Here is a 14,904-nt window from a genome sequence, read left to right on the forward strand (position 1 = left end):
GGATGAGAAGGCTAAGATTTTTCAAATTTGTGTTTGGTTTAGTCCTATTCAGCCTCCTAGAGCTGCTGAGGCAACAGCTATGGTGGTTAATAGTGTTGGGTTCAGAGAGTTAGGAAGGGAATAGTGATTGGGAGAGGGGGGAATTTAATTATTGTTGGTAGTACAGCAGTGATTAGGGATGAGCCTTGAAGTACTTCTGGGAATCAGAAATGGAATGGGACTAGTACTAGTTTGATTGCAATTGCTATTGTCAGTAGGAAGCAGGATGTTGGGTGGATAGTTTGGGTAATGTCTCATTGGCCTGTGGCTCAACCATTGGTTATGCTTGAAAAGAGGACTAATGCTGAGGCGGCTGCTTGTACTAGGAAGTATTTGATTGTGGCTTCAATGGCTTGTGGGTGGTGGGATTTGGAGATGAGGGGAATGATAGCGAGGGTGTTAATTTCTAGTCCTGTTCAGGCTATGATTCAGTGGTTGCTTGAAATTGTAATGGTTGTTCCTAGGAGTAAGCTTAGGAAGGAGATTAATTTTTTCATGTGGGTTCATTAGTAGGGGAAAGGGTTAAACCATCATTTTTGGGGAATGGGCCTGAGAGCTTTTTAGCTGACCCTACTAGAAAACAATATAGAGAAGTATGGAGATTTTTGAGCTCTTCTGTCCTGGTTCGATTTCACTTTTCTAAATCTTTCTTAGGAAATGAGAGAGCTGGTATTGCTCTATGTTCGCCTTACCATAGTGATCCTTTACATGTAGGCACATTTCCTTAAGTAATGAGGCAGGCCTGCATAGCAGATTGGTACACTGGCGCGTCAAAGGCACAGCACTAATGTCAGTGGCAGGAACTTTTTTCAGAGGAGTTGTATGAGTTGGTTGTAGCGCAGTCGTGGACAGGAAGCGCAATTTCATAAGAAGCCTGAGGAAAGGAGCAGGACTTTTGTAGTCAAGACCGCTGGAAATAGTTTGGGGGTGGGGTTAGTGAACTTGGGTTTAGGAATAGGATAGTAGTTAGTGTACTTATCAGTATGATATTTGCATATTAAGCTAGGAAGAACAGGGTGTCCTGTGGCTCAGCTAGGAAGAACAGGTATATCCTGTGGCATACTCTATATTGAAGCCTGATACTAGCTCGGATTCACCTTCCAAATAGGCTCCTTAATGAATAAATTTTACTCCATTTGCTACTGGCTGTAATAATCCAAAGGGGCCTACAATGTTTGGGCTTTTTCGGGCTTGTATGTAACTTAGGATTTTTCATTCTACTAATGTTAAGAAGGCTACAGCAGTTAGAAATGGGATAGCATAGGATAGGGATATGATAAGGTATTTTAAAATAGAGGGTCAGGTCACGAGTAGGTGGGGTGAGGAAAGAGGGAAGCTACGGAGAGGATTTGAACCTCTGGGTAAAGGGCTTAAGCCTTTTCCGTTTGCTGAGCTCTGCCATGGTAGCAGTCCTTTTCTAGGACAGGGGATGGTATGAGCGCTCTCATGGTAGTTTAGTTGAGTTTGTTACTTGGAGGGAGGCATGCTTGTACTATTGGCCTCACTTTTCTGGTCCTTTTGTACTAGGGAAAGTTCATCATAGATAGAAACCGACCTGGATTGCTCCAGTCTGAACTCAGCTCAGGTAGGACTGGTAATCATTGAACAAATGAACCCTTAACAACAGCTGCACCTTTAGGATGTTCTGATCCAACATCAAGGTCGTAAACTTCCTTGTCTATATGGGCTCTTGGAGGAGATTGTGCTGTTATCCCTGGGTAGCTTGGTCCATAATCATTGAACGAAGGAACACTTAACAACAGCTGCGCCTTTAGGATGTTCTGATCCAACATCAAGGTCATAAACTTCGTTGTCTATATGGGCTCTTGGAGGAGATTGTGCTGTTATCCCTGGGTAGTTTGGTCCATTAGTCACCTATATTGGGTCTGGTCACTATTAGTACTTTGAGGGGTTGCTCTTGGTTAAGAGGTGTGGTCTTATTTTTTGGAGGATTTCTTTTTCTCCAAGGTCACCTCAACCAAAAAAATGCAGGCCAGCATTTTGGGGTGGGGGGATGGTGAACCTGGTGGGCTTGAGCTTGTGTGTAGTGGCTGCTGATTTTTAGGTTCCACAGGGTCTTCTCATCTTAGCTATATATTCCCACTTTTTCATGGGAAGATCAAGTTCACTGATTATCTGTAAGAGACGGTTAGGGTTAGGGCAGGCATCACCTTCAACAGCTGGTCAGCTGAAGGCTATGTTTTTGGTAAACAGTCGGGCCTTGAGCTTGCTTAGTTCCTTTTGCAGATTTTAATCTTTATAATAGATAGTCCTGAATTGGGTTAACAGGGTGGGTTTAATATCTAATCCTATTAAATTTTAGATATTAGTTGCAATCTGTTAATGATGTAATGATGTAAGCTTGCGCTTGAGAGGGGGAGGCCCCTAGTTACTCATTTTAGCATTAATTCTCCTGTTATTATAGGTTGGCCTGTTGGTGATAAGGGAGTTGTATTGTTTTTGGACTTTTAGGTGTGGAGCTTTGGAGCACTCTTTGGTGGTGGCTGTGTAAAGGCCTACAGTGTGGGGAATAAGAGTTGAGTAGTTACCTGCTGGGGTAGATAGTGTTCTTTTTTTGAAGGAGCTGTATGCCTTTTAAATTGCTTGTGATTTACTATATGGGGGCTAGATTGAATGTCTGTGGAGGAAAATTAAGAGAGAACTTAGACTCATTTCACAGGCAACCAGCTATCACCCAGCTTGACTGGCTTTTCGCCTCTATTAACAAGTCATCCCATTCTTTTGCAACAGAGATGAGTTCACTCAGTGACAGCTGCTTTGTAAGTAGCTTGCTTGGGTTTGGGGATGGCAGGCTTGAATTAATTTTTCTTCGCTGTTCTTGCTAAATCATGATGTGAGAGGTGTAAGGGTTTATCTTTGCTATTTATTGCTTGGGTTTTCCATTACTATTTCATCTTTCTCTTACGATACAAATCTCTATTGTGTCAAGGGTCTTTTCTACTTTCTGTGCAAAGTGGAAAGAATGGTTCAGTTTGGTGATCATTCCTAGTTGTGGTTTGGCTGGGCTAGAGTTGGACTTCAAGAGCATTTGGTGGGTAGCAGATGTCTTTCAGGTGTAAGCTGAAGGCTTGCAGGTTATGGCTATGTCTTGGTATGCTAAGTGCACCTTCCAGTACACTTATGTTGTTACAATTTACTTCATCTTCAGCTGATGGGCACATTAGCTATAGGGGTTTATAGCTTCTGAGGAGGGTGGCGGGCAGTATGTACATCGGCCTCAGGGCTGACTTAAGGGGGCTCTATTGTCCTGCTTTACTGCTAATCTGCCTTCTAGGGATGATTTCACATCTCTTTTGGTGAGCATTATGTTTTAGAAAATGTAGCCCATTTCTTCTGTCTCATAAGCTATACCTTGACCTGTCTTGTTAGTGGGGTTGAGGATATTATTTTCACCGTTATGCTCTAAGGGGAGGTGAGGTGTTGACGGCGGTATGTAGTCTGTCTTGGTGAAGGACAGTTGGGTGGCTTGTTAGCAATTCTAAAACAGGCTCCTCTATGTGGGTTTGGGGCACTGCCAAGTTCTCAGAGGTTTAAGAGTTTGTGCTCGTAGTTCTCAGGCAGATACTTTGGTAAAGTATCAAGATTTAGGGCTAGGCATAGTGGGGTATGTAATCCCAGTTTGTGTCTTAGCTTTTGTGGGTTTTAATTAATCGTGGATGCTAAGATTGCCCTGAGGGTGGCTTTAGGTGCATCTTAGGCTTACGACAGCTCAGTTACATTTTGGTCTTAGTCGCCTTGATAACGTTACCACTCTTTACGCCATATTACAGTTAATTTGGGTCTCTTCTGTGACCGCGGTGGCTGGCTTGAGGTTTACCAACCCTAGGTGCCGCTGTAAGTCAAGTTTTCACGCACTGCTGGATGTTAGTTACTGCTGAGTACCCATAGGGGTGTAGCTAAGCAAGGCGTCTTGGGCTACGACTTGGGCGTGCCTGGTGCCCGCTCCTTTTGCCTTAACAAGGCGATCAAGGGCATTTACACTGTGCTGCAGATACTTGCCGTCCTGGTTTTGGCTGGGATAGAGTTAATTTTCTTCCTAGTAGCTGGTCTAGTGCTGTGTTTTGGATTGAGTATGAGAATAACATTGATAACACACTGATGTTTTAGTTGTTGCTAAGTAGTGCTTACACTAGTCAAGGACTTTTCAGCTTCCCATGCTCTGCCAGGTGCACAAGAAGCTGGGAGGGGGCACAGCCAGGACAGCTGACCCAAACTGGCCAAAGGGCTATTCCATACCATATGACGTCATGCTCAGTATATAAACTGGGGGGGAGGTGGCGGGGGGGCAGCAATCACTGCTTAGGGACTGGCTGGGCGTCGGTCGGCAGGTGGTGAGCAATTGCATTGTGCATCACTTGTTTTGTACATTCTCTTATCATTTATTATTATTATTACTATTGTTTTCTCTTCCTCTTCTGTCCTATTAAACTGTCTTTATCTCAACCCATGGGTTTTACTTTTTTTTTTTCCTGATTCTCTCCCCCATCTCACCAGGGGTGGGGGAGGAGGGTGAGCAAGAGGCTGTGTGGTGCTTAGTTGCCAGCTGGGTTTAAACCGTGACACTTGCCTGTATATGTCTAGCAAGAATTAAAGGTTAGGACTATGTCTTTTGTCCTTGGGCGTGTGTGGCGACCATCTTGGCAGCTTCAGTGCCATGGATACTTCAGTGCTACAAGAACAGTTGTTTCTTGTTTGCTTTGAGTTGTTTGTTTGTTGCTTGATTGGTTTTTTTTCCTTGTTTGTTGTTTGGTTTTATGTTGTTTGTTGATTGTTGGTTGTTTGTGCATGTGTAGGGCAGTTTCTTTAAGTTCTGGTGCATTGTGTATGTTTGTGTACAAAATGTGTATTTAATTTATTAATGTGATTCCAGTGCTGATGATATATGAAAAAAAGTGTAAATAAAATGTGTGTTAACAACATGGTAAATATTTGGGTGAAAGTTACTGGTGGTGTTTAGGATTTTAGAGGAAGTACGAAAGTAAGAAATTAAGTCCTGCAAACATTCACTAAATAGCAGCATAAGTAAGAGTGCTTGGGCACACTATAACCAAATGTAAAAGAAAGTGCATCAGTGTTAAGATGGATTCTCCATATACTCCAACGGTCTCATTAGGTAATCCTTGAGGACCAGAATTAGGCCACAATCCCATGCAACGCTACAGGCTTGGGGAAGAGTGGCTGGAAAGCTGACCAGCAAGGAAGGACCTGGGGGTGCTGGTTGACAGCCACCTGAATATGAGCCAGCAGTGTGCCCAGGTGGCCAAGAAAGCCAATAGCATCCTGGCTTGAAGGTTCTTCTTCAGAACCTATGTTTTGTGATCAATTTGTCTTCTGCCTTCATAGTATTTCACAATGCTCTGTATTGGCAGGAATCAAAGACTAAGAAACCTCTATTGACAAGAAATGGATGCTGTTCGCAGCATGTTCCTAAACTTTTCTAGACAGCTTGTCTTGCAGTATTCTTTTAACTGCTCAAATATGTTGGCACATTTAAACCAAATCCCAGATGCAGGGTAATTCTGCTATTTGAAGAAGCCTTATCTATCTGACTTGGTAGTGTCTGTACAAAGCTGCTGCCATGGCAGCATTGCCGCCTTTTATTTATCAACAGCTGTGAACTTTCAACAAGTTCATTTCTGCTGCTTTCTGATTTTGGCAGATGTGTGTAACCCTTGCTCTACAAGCTTACGCTATCTCCCTTTTTCTTACACGTCCACAATTCCTAACTAGCCACACTCTGTTAATATTCCAATCACATGTTATTCTGCCCTGAAGTCGTACCTCTGAGTAAAACCACGTTCATTCCCTCTTCTTCCCAGTCTCCAATTTTTGCATTCTTACCTCAGCCAGAGATAACCCATCAGTGAGTTCTTACAGATAATTTACCTTTTAACAAGTAATTTTGTCATCATCTTTCATATGAAACTATAAACATGTTTTTCCTCAGCTACAGACCCCAGTCCAAATCATCAATGTTTATATTAGCCATAAGCATTTCTTAGCAACCTCAGGTCAGAGCCCCAGGCACTCAAATTATGCACGGGGTGAACAAGCAAGAACACCAGTACTTTATGTGGTCCGATCACATCCTCTATCAGTTACATTTTTCCACTGGTGGGAATGTTACTATTCCAAAATTATCTTATGGTTTGATTAACATTTTATACTCTATAGCAACTGTCACCCAAGGTTTTCAAAACCATTTACAGCATTAGTCAAGTTTCGCAAAGATAAGCGATTTCATGGATGAATTGTGCTATAGGGACACTGAATGACCTCCTAGAATAATGTCAGCCACGTGTGACACAGCCAATAATATAATTGAGAAAAATCCTATGGCTGGCAATCAACATTCTTTGAAGGACCAACTGTGCACCACCTAGCAGAAAATCCTGAAAAATGCCAATTGCTGGTTTGAGCTGTAAGCCACTATTATGCTTGCTAGTTTATTGTTTATCAGACTTCAGAGGAAATTAATCCCATCCATGTTTACCTGTACCAGCAGAATTTGTTATCAGAATCACAGACTATGGTCCTGCAGAATGAATTATGTCTTGGAGGCAAGAGGTAAAAACAAAGATGCTAAATATGGTAAGAACAAATTCCCTCTTCTCAGACTAAGCTTACAAGAATAATAAGCTCAAGACCTGCTTAGCAAAGAAAAGCTCTTCTTCACTTTCACAGCACTGTAGGTGGTATTTTACAACAGAAGTAGGAAGTCTGGGAAAATACTGATTACTTCCATCAAACTATATATATATAGGTATATACATATAGTTATTTTTCCTACAATTGTAGGAGGAGCATACTATGTTTTTCCTCCCTGTACATCAATGCTTTTAGATTTCAGCAGTGAATGATGCACTTGTTTCCATGTCTTCCCGCTCCACCTCTTTCTGCTGCTGTTTAATTCAGCCCCACAGCCCCTAAAGCTGCTCATTAAGCACAATTCTGCCTTTTCTGTGGCACCGTATTTATCAAGATGACCTTGAAACTTTCTCTGAAACTATCTGCTCCACGTGGGGAGAAAAAGCTTGCTGACTACCTCTTTCAAAGAGTTACATGTGTAGGTGAACTGATCAGTTTGCTAGAGAACCTACAAAGAAGCATGTAGGAGAATCTTGCATAGTCCATAGCCGCAACAGATCTTTCAGCTAGGTAGCAACAATGTAGTGAGGTCATTCAGTAGTGACAATTTAATGTCAGCATAACTCTGACTTTTTTTTTTGCTTCCTCCCTTACAACCCTTCCCCTGGTAATCAGCCTTAGCTGATTTCTCAGAACATAGAACGCGTTCTCTACAGGCAACTTGCAATCCTTCTGGTAGCATTTAGATTAAAGATGTTGGAAACTAAACATGTCAAATGTCATGTAGATGGCACCCTTCTTTTCTTGGCTGGTGGAGTTTAAATACACTTGTATGGAAATTAATCCCACTGTGTTTAACAGCACACTTGTGCCAAACAGCATGAAATAAAGGTTAATGGAGCCCTGTCTGGCTGTGCTGCCTTGCATGGCTCACTATGACTGCCTCAGACGTGAACTTGCTGAGCCCAACCTTTTACAAGCTTTGCCCTCAAGAGAACTAAGGAAGCCACTCAACAAGACAGTGAAAAAAAATCAGCAAATATGAACAGCACTTTAATTAATGCATTCCCTTCTTTCCCCTGTGCACAGAATATCAATTTTTTCCTGGTCCTTACTTTGTAAGAAGAGTTGAATTTCACCTCCACGTTAAAGTTTTACACATTTACAAGAGAAGCACTTGTCCATCCATAGTTACGCTTGGCTGACCATCTGCCATGAGCTGTACACACAGGATCTACCATTCAGGCAAGGAAGGGGTTCTTATGAAAGGCACAGCTACAATATAAAACCTCCAAGATTTAGGTTCAGAGTAAGAAGAGTTTTAGATATGCACACAGTCCAGCTTGCTTCATTATAAAATCTTAACCCCTCACTGCTCTTACAGTGCTGCTAACAATTCTCATCATGCTGTAATACACTTTCGACAAGGGAGTAGTGACCAAGATGAGGCTGGTACTTGCATTGTGGGGTGTGGCAAAGCAGACAGGTAACAAATAAGCCTCAGAACATGCTAGTGCACAGATACAACCATACGGCGCATTCAGTGATAGCAAAAGTGCACCTGTACGTGATAAGGAAATGGGATGGAAAGAAATTTCTCAGAGGAAATCATAAAAGCAACCTTTTGCATCCACCCACAAGACAAGTGGAGGCCAAACCACTTTGCTTAGAAAACTAACTACAGCTATTTGCACTTTTATTTATTTTCTCAAGAAGGCAGATCTCTCTGTTTTGAGGATTTCTTTAGGAAATGCCCAGCCATACCTTGGAGGTCTCGAGGAAGACAAGCTAGCTCCCATTTCCACTTGAGATGCAGCAATTCCATGTACTCATGTCTTGTTCAGACCAGTGGAAGTGAAGACTGTGTATCATCAGACATCAGACTGCTCTTTAAAGCTCACTTTAAATTATTTTAGAAAGGATAGGAAGCTTCACATGTGGAAGCTGAAACACAAAAGAAGCCTGGAAACAGACCTGAAGGCTATTTAAAACTGGAGTCCATGCACATACAACACATGAATTAACATTGTTGGCAGCAGCAAAGCAAGCTAGGTGCGCCGCTGGCAACTGGAGGAGATACTCGTACACAATATTACAGCTTACATTACCACAAGAGACTACAGCTTGCCTGTGCTATACATAATCCCCGCTGAAGACTTGAAGCTGAAGTAAGAAGGATACACATATGCAGCTGACAGTGAAAGCTGCCCCCAACTCAAAGGCATTAACCTTCTTCTACCCTTTGGTCCTAACAAGCCAGTACCTTACCTGAAACATCAATACCTCGTAGTAAGTGTAACAAAAGCTCATCAGCACATGCACAGATGTTCCTTGAAAGTTATTTAAAGATCAATGCAATGCAGAAGGAATCTCTCAACGTTTCAAGAACAATCAATCTTTACAGGGCAACCTTAACAAGTTGTGGATGAAATATTTGGTCCTTTCCTTCTATTAGGACCCCTGTGTAAGGGAGGAGGAATTGATTTAGCCACATGTGTCTTTCCTTAAAACATTTGTTTGTTTTCGTGTCTGCTTCCAGACAAGTACAGGTATGCTGACCCAGGAAGCCTGGCACAAATTTGATTCCAGCACTACCGCTTGTCAAAAAGCAAGCAAGGGTTTTACTAACATGAAACGATGACTACTTTCTCCTCAGGTAAGTATTATCAAGCATCTCCAGCACTCTCAAATGCCCAAAAAACAAAGCAGATCAGCTGTGTGCCATGCTGATGTGCTCATTCATCACCTAAGAACATACTCACCATTCTCCGAAGTTCATTGTTGGGTTCCTCTTTTGGTTACTAAAGAAAGGAGAGTTATTAGTCAGGACAGAGTACAGCCCAGCAGAAGTGTTATTCACAGAAGGTGCTACAGTGAAGGACTGACCTATTAAAATAAATGCTGCAATGTTTGTGCTGTATTTACAAGGATAAAGCCCAGCCAGCATGGGTTTAGGAAAGGCAGGTCCTGCTTGACCAACCTGATCTCCTTCTACAACTAGGTGACCCGCTTAGTGGATGAGGGAAAGGCTGTGGATGTTGTCTATCTAGACTTCAGTAAAGCCTTTGACACGGTTTCCCACAGCATTCTCCTGGAGAAACTGGCTGCTCATGGCTTGGACAGGTATACTCTTCACTGGGTAAAGAACTGGCTGGATGGCTGGGCCCAAAGAGTGGTGATGAACGGAGTTTACTCCAGTTGGTGGCCGGTCACAAGTGGTGTTCCCCAGGGCCCTGTGTTGGGGCCAGTTCTGTTTAACATCTTTATCAATGATCTGGATGAAGGGATCGCGTGCACCCTCAGTAAGTTTGCAGATGACACCAAGTTGTGTGGGAGTGTTGATCTGCTTGAGGGTAGGAAGGCTCTACAGAGGGATCTGGACAGGCTGGATCGATGGGCTGGGACCAACTGTATGAGGTTCAACAAGGCTAAGTGCAAGGTCCTGCGCTTGGGCCACAACAACCCCATGCGACGCTACAGGCTTGGGGAAGAGTGGCTGGAAAGCTGCCTGGCAGAAAAGGACCTGGGGGTGCTGGTTGACAGCCACCTGAATATGAGCCAGCAGTGTGCCCAGGCGGCCAAGAAAGCCAATAGCATCCTGGCTTGTATCAAAAATAGTGTGGCCAGCAGGACTAGGGAAGTGATCGTGCCCCTGTACTCGGCACTGGTGAGGCCGCACCTCGAATACTGTGTTCAGTTTTGGGCCCCTCACTACAAGAGAGACATTGAGGTGCTGGAGCATGTCCAGAGAAGGGCAACGAAGCTGGTGAAGGGTCTGGAGCAGAAGTCTTATGAGGAGTGGCTGAGGGAACTGGGGTTGTTTAGCCTGCAGAAAAGGAGGCTCAGGGGAGACCTTATTGCTCTCTACATCACCTGAAAGGAGGTTGTAGAGAGGTGGGGGTCGGTCTCTTCTCCCAGGTAACAAGTGATAGGATGAGAGGAAATGGCCTCAAGTTGCGCCAGGGGAGGTTTAGATTGGATATTAGGAAATTTTACTTCACTGAAAGGGTTATCAAGCATTGGAACAGGCTGCCCAGGGAAGTGGTTGAGTTGCCATCCCTGGAGGTATTTAAAAGACGTTTGGATGAGGTGCTTATGGACATGGTGTAGTGGTGGACTTGGTCGTGTTAGGTTTATGGTTGGACTCAATGATCTTAAAGGTCTTTCCAACCTATGTGATTCTGTGATAAAAACTACCCTCCCACTGAAAAAAATACCTGTTTTGTGTTGAATGATTCCTGAAAGATTACCCAGATAAACTGTCCTAATTACAATGATGAACCATTCCTTTCCTAAAAAAATGTCATCAAGACTGGTATTTTTATTTTTAAACAGAAAATTGGCATATTTCAAAGCATTGAAATATTTTACACCATTGTTTCCATAAATGAAATTTCTCCTTAATAATATCATAATCCTGATTCTTTGAAGTAAAATACATTATCATTACATTTCCATGACTGCTCTGCTCTGAAGTATTGTTTATTGCATTGGGATTTCAAGTGGAAAAAATCTTCAAGTGCAATAACCAAGAAAAAGCACCAAAAAAGCAAAGGATCTCCTTGAATTCTTGAAGAACAGACAAAATGTAAACAGTACGTCCCCTCTGTTTTTCAACAAGTCTACTTACTGGAATATGAAAGACTAGAAAATTTTAGAATAAAATCTCAGATTCAGTTTCAGTTATATTCCCTCCAAGCCTCAAGAGAACACACACGCAAAAATTTGTTCTCTCAGTAAGAAAATCACTGGTCCAAAGAAAGGGTTAAAAAAAAAAAAAAAGACAGGCATGCTTGCAATGTTTGTTTTAAAGTACCCCAAGACTTTAAAAATGTATGTTACCTGAGGATTCCTATCAAAAGAAAAATAAGAATAAAAAGTAAGTATGAAATCTTAAGATCTAAATCTATACAGTTAAAATATAAAACATTTCTGTGCACACAGTTTGCTATGGCGACAGGAGAAAAGCTACAGAAATAAATTTACTGCAGTAGCCATTTGAAATGCTGAGAAACACTTCAGTAACACCTAAATATATTCCCTGTTTTCATTGTAATACTCCAGCTCTGAATGGGGCAAGCAGAACACAGAGATCCAGTAATACCACACTATAATTCTCAGTAAAACCCACTAAACTCATGAAAATATCCACTTACCATACAGCATTTTTGTCAATATGTAAGATAGAGGAGCACACAAACCATATCAATTGTGCCTCACTTCAGCTGAAGAACATTTGACAAAGTGAGTGCAAGTTTGCAGTGGCCAAGCAACCTCATCACAGACAAGGGCAAGACCTCAAGCTTAAGAAAAGCAAGAGTGCAGTGTAATACATAGCAAGCTGCAAATACAGTGCTCTTCACTTAGAGTAGCTGAAAGCATTTTGTTCTCCTTTTTTTTTTTCCATTACTGGATTGGGTTTTTTCCCCCACTTTGAGCTACATTAAACAACTTGTCTTACCTGGAGGTGCACTGTGCTTGTATTCTAGCTTGTGCTGTGGATCCTTCCTGCAAAGAAGAAAACAGTAAAAGCTCAATTCACCACCATGTTCCACACTTAACAAGCCCTGAACTCCTTGGTATTTTATGGACAATTTTCATTTCTTTTTAGAATAAAATTCTGTGACCAGGGCCTTACTGCAGTCTCTCAGCTTATAGAATGTAGGGTGGAAAAAAAAACAGGTTAAATAAGAGTTCTTATTGTTTCAGCATTAAAAAACATAGATGGCTGATCAAAACTAAGACATGAGAGTTTCCAAAGTTGTAAGATGAGATGCATTTGTTCAGCATGGTAAGAACTGACCCAATTATTTACTTTCATTAAAAATGAAACCAGAACATAATTTCTGGTGCATTAAGTACAATGTGTGCACAGTGCATCACAGGTCTGAGATAGCCAGGCATAGCTTCCATATTCTGCAACACGAGGCTACAAGTTAAATAGTTTGGGAAAATGAAAGCATTTGGAAAGAACTGCTTGTCTCGAAGGATTCCAGGGAGACACCACAGAAGGATTCTTCAGAGAGATTACTTATTTCTGCAGTATGCTGCTGCAATCTAGCAAGCTCAATTTACAAGTGTGTAGGTCTTCTAGGAAAACATTGCAACAAAGCAATGAAAGAAAATTTAAAGTCAGCATACTCTCGGATCTGCAATACATGTTCCCCTCATTCAGGCTGTGATCCAGGTCCTTAACACACTGATCCTCCTCCTGCAGCTACCCAATGCTGCTCTATTGCTTTAACTTAGTCCAACTTACGTTGTGCTAACATGCCTTGTTAGTGTATCAGAGGCTTTTCTCAGGGCTGCATGTTGAAATCGTTCCAACCTGATTTATTTTTGTGCAGAAAATTTAAGAAACTTCTACCTTTGGAAGAAAACCAGTGCAGTTGTCCTGACTAGCCTTTAGCAAGCTCTTCTGCTGGGTCACTTCTTAGAGCTGAGCTCGCAGCTTGGCCACACACAACAGCTGCTCTGCCACAGTCGACAGCACAACGCAGCAGGGATATAGGGAACCAAAGAGTACGGCTGTGGGAACTGGTGGAGGGGACTTACGTTCAACTAATATCCTACCGAAAACCTCCTCTTGTAAGGAAATGCTGTGGTGACGAGCAAAGATGGGAGCGTCCACCTGTATTGCTCTGTGGGTGTCCATCAGCTGCTGGTAAGCTTTATGCTGAAATGGCCAGGGGTGAGTTTTATGGGACTTCATCTGCAGGGGAAAAAATGATTCCTGGAAGAGAGACTCGCCTTGTTGAACGTACAGCTCTTTGAGGGAAACTCTGTGGTGTGACCAAAGAGGATTTTAGGTGAATTTCTTGTGAAATTGTTCCATCCCTATGCCCTCACATGAGCACGTGGCTACTCTGCACTGATGCCCAGCTGGGGTGAAGGCTCCTTGGAAATGCCAGATTTCTGCTGAGACCACTACGCAGCCTGACTGCCCTGGCAGCTGCTCTCCCGCATGGCAGCAGCAGGTCACTAAGGTAAGCGTGTTGCCTGGTGAAAGGCAGCTGTCAGTGTTCCACTCAGCCAGTGTGCAAATCAGCACTGTTGAGTGCCTCCAGTTCCTCCAAAACCTTCTCCTCAGCTCTCCCCCAGCTGTTAACCAGCTCATTTCTCAGAGGCTTCAAAAGAAAAACAGTGAAAGAGAGTGGCTGTGTTGAGGGGACCTCTATTTTCCACTGAGTTTGATGGGTTTGGGTAACTGCCTTCAGGCAAAGATGTGCCGAGAGCCTACAATTTCAATAGCCTACATTGGTGGCTGCTTCCAGAAGGTGTTGGCCTTGACCACTTACATTGCAGGTGGACTCCCCTTCCTCATCGGAGTCGCACAGCCACTGCTGGGCTCATGCTGCAGTGGGCTCAGCTGGTGTTTGCTGTTCCAGGGGTGGCCAGGAGTCCATCTACAGAGAAATAAGAAGCAGGAAACTATCCCTGGCTGACTGAGGGAAGGGAACCAAGACGGGGGTGGTTTTAAGCCTGCATTTTCTTTTTACTGAAATCTGTTACCTCTGGCTGCTTTGGATCCTGCCACCTCTGGCTCTGGAGCACTTGGTGGAGACCAGCGTGGTCTGGAGCACAGATGGCTTTGCTCCAGCTAAGGGACAGCTACAGTTTTTCCATTAATCCAGAGATGCGTCAGCTGTGGTAGGCAAGACAGAATGGCACTTTTCCTACTCTTGGAGCGTTTGTTTTTGAGCCCACCCAGAGTCTGGACTCTACGTGAGACTCAGGAGACCTGTGTTACTTCACCCTCTGGCTCTGTCCCCCGTAAATAAGTGGGAAGGGAGGATGAGAATCTTGCCCCGTACAACAGAGCCGTTTGGAGAACAAAAGTTCCTGCACATCCTGCAGCAGAGAAGGTCGCCGGTGGGGGGGAGCTGCTGGCTCCCAGCTGCCCTCCTGGCGCTTCCCCCCGGGCCGTGGGTGCTGAATCACTCACGGGGGGGTCTACAGCTTTTCCTCCCCGATGGTGTGGATACAGACACCTCTTCTGCACCACAGCGATCCTCCTCTCCCCGCCAGCCCTGTCAGGAGCGGTGGCGCGGTCTTCTGCCGAGACAGGAGGAGCGAGAGCTGCGCTGCAGTCATTCATCTCACCGCCTGCACTGATGATCCCTCAGGGCGTCACCTCCCGTCGCGGTGACGCATTTAGTGGCCAAGCGGTCCCGTGGCGGCAGGTGAAGATTTGCCCCCAGAGTGTACAAATATACTCCGCAACAGGCGCTTTCCCACGCCTTTCTCTCGCACCGA

The sequence above is a fragment of the Mycteria americana genome, chromosome 3 (genome assembly GCF_035582795.1).
Source record: "Mycteria americana isolate JAX WOST 10 ecotype Jacksonville Zoo and Gardens chromosome 3, USCA_MyAme_1.0, whole genome shotgun sequence".
NCBI lineage: Eukaryota > Metazoa > Chordata > Aves > Ciconiiformes > Ciconiidae > Mycteria > Mycteria americana.